We start from the raw sequence: 2979 nt of genomic DNA, 5'->3' as shown, positions 1-2979 counted from the left end.
CTCTCCAGAACATTTGACACACTCCGGAATTGGTTGGCGCCCTGGAGTGTCACTCACAGGTTGTCTGTCTCCACTGGCTGCGTTGCTGCCTCGCTTGCCATGGTCCTGCCCACAGAGGCGGCACCTGGCATCTCGGCCTCACTCTCCTTGCAGCAGGTGGACGGGACAGACGCTCTGGCAGCCAGGGACTGGAGCCCAATCGTGCCACCGCTGCCGTCCTCACCCCAGCGCAAGTTGCCGGCCGGACGATGGACAGGACAGGCGCTCCAGCAGGGGTGGCTCGGCCCAAGCCTGCCGCTTTCATCCGAGCCCGGCCACAGGTGGCTGGCTGGGCATCCGCTGAGGTGGACTGGCAGGGAAAGGCCTCTGGCGGCCCCCGTGTCACCTCTCCCTGCTCGCCTGCCCAGCAGGGACGGGCCTCCGGAGGCCCCCACGCCACCTCTCCCCGCTCGCCTGCTGAGCCTGATGGGGGGAAGGCCTCTGGAGGCCCCCACAGCAGCTTTCCCCGCTCACCTGCTGAGCTGCCCGGCCAGGGACAGGCCGCCAGAGGCCCCCGCACCACTTCTCCTCACTCACCCGCTGAGCAGGATGGGGGGGAAGGCCTCCGGAGGCACCCACGTCACCTCTCCCTGCTCGCCCACCAAGCCAGACAGTGGGGGAAGACCTCTGGAGGCCCCCGTGCCACCTCTCCTCGCTCGCCCGCTGAGCAGGACAGGGGGAAGACATGAGGGGAGCTGCCGCCAGCCACCCTGCCTAGCGCTTGTTGTCTTTATTGCCACAACGGGCCTTCTTCCTAGTTTGATTATACATGTAATAACAACTGACAGGATTCTGTTCGCTAAATTTTGGAAATCAGAAAAAACTCCTGTTAAGGGAAGAATTTGTACAGAAATTGCTAGATATAGCCAAAATGGATAAGTTAACAATATTGCTGCAGGGAAAGGGGGAAGAAGCATTTGATAAAACTTGGGCGAATGTATATAAGTGGATTGGTAATATAACCAAAAAGTGTAACAGTGTATGAATTAAGATGTATGGTTGGTTAAATAGTTAGAAAATTCTCTTGTGAGTTAGAAATGCTTTCGGCATATAGCATGAATTACGGATATTTGGAAAACTGAAAATAATAATTTAAAAAAAAACTTCACAGGCAGAAAGTGCTTTTTTGTTGCTTTTCTCCTGAATGCAAATTTGCACTTAACGTTGCCATTAAGCCACTTGTCACTCTCAGGGATACTGTAGGCTAATCCTGCATTGAGCAGGGGGTTGGACTAAATGGCCTTTATGGCCCCTCCCAACTCTGTACTTCTATGATTCTGTGATTCTATGTTTTTGTGGTGGTCATTTTCATTTTCTTCATTGACGTACTGACTTTTAATTTACTTGTATGTCGATTACCTTAAACTTAATACATATACCTCCCCAGATCCCAGTACAATGGATCCAGTGTCACTACTCTTCCCTACCATTTTGACTAGTCATGAAAAAGTTTTGATTTGGTAGTGCCATAATCTTCCTATGTACTCCTCCCCTGAAAGGCTATGGACATCTGTGATTAATTTATGCTGTCAGAAGCTGGTATACATAAAGCTTGCCTCCCTCTCTTAAAAGGAATTTGCTAATTAATAGCATGAGGGAATGATGATTTGAGATATCAAAGAACTTTGAAGTTAAATATTAATGAGCAGAGAGCCTTCTTCCATAGATGCAGTGATGCCTCTGAAGCAAAACCAGCTCTTTTTTATCCTTTTATAAGATTCCAAGGCAAAGTTTACTGGAGGGCTCTTCTAAATTGCATGGGATGTATTCATTTCCAAGTTGCTTTTATGCCAAGGGCAGACACTTGTGTGTTGGCAAATATGAGGGTAGAGTGGATGGCACATTGCCAGCATAACCAGTGCATACTGTTTTCTAAGAAAGCTTTATTTCCCCTTTGGGCTATCACATACAATGAGGTAAATGAAAATTAAATCTGAACTCTGTCATCTTTTGAGATGTTGTCTGATCCCAATTTTTTTTTCCAGTGGCAGAGTTTAATTAGAATAATTTATTGCTTGTAAATTTCAGTACACTTTGAAGAAGGCTTGCTTTCTAACTCAGTCATATACAATTCACACTGAAAAACACACATTTCTCCCGCTGCAAGGCTCAAAAATCACCTGACATTTAGATACAAAAGATACTGAAAAGAGCTTGTCAATGATACACAATCCTTATTTTTTTGCATTTTCTACACACTACAATTAATACATAAATCTACTGGATAAGGGAAGGAGTACTACAATTCTAATCTATTCCATCTACTGGATTTGGGGAATGGGTAAAGACTAATACATGTCACGATCTGAGAAGTTATAGAAATATTGTTTTTAACCTAATATAACACGTTATGTTAAGATTTGATTCAATTATTAATACATATTTAGTAGCTTAACGCAATTTCTGCCTTTAATACTATTGCTTTAGTTCTAGAGTCTTTTCTTCTTGCGTTTCTTCATTTTCTGGAGTGGCCTCTCCTTTCTCCGATTCAGATGATTCTGATGACGTGGAAGTTTGGCTTGTTGAATCCGGTGAGTAGGATTCATCTTCTTCTTCTTCTTCCTCCCCATCTGGTTTTAAGTTCTTTTCCTTCTGCTTCTTTTTTGTGTTAAACACTTGGTCCATAAATATTTCCGCTTTTGGAACAGAGTCAATTGTATATATTTTTTCCTGGAAATTGAAGCTCAGCCCTTCCGGGAATAACCATCTATATGGTATTCCCTTTTTTCCAGAGTAAGAGTGAGTATCCTGTAGCGTTTCCTCTGTTTTATAACTTCGAAAGGGATGTCTTTCAAAAAATTTATTTCTTCATTCTTGATTTTTAAGGGTTTTCCCATTGTTGACTTTAACACCAGTTCTCTGGTAGATCGTTTCGTGAATTTCAGATAGATTTCCCCAGGTAATTTATTTCTCTTTATAAAATCTGGATAAGTCCTATAG

This window comes from Gekko japonicus, unplaced genomic scaffold (assembly GCF_001447785.1).
Source record: "Gekko japonicus isolate JY-2015 unplaced genomic scaffold, Gekko_japonicus_V1.1 scaffold1753, whole genome shotgun sequence".
Classification (NCBI taxonomy): Eukaryota; Metazoa; Chordata; class Lepidosauria; order Squamata; family Gekkonidae; genus Gekko; species Gekko japonicus.
The sequence above is the reverse complement of the archived record's forward strand: the minus strand, read 5'-3'. Positions refer to the sequence as shown.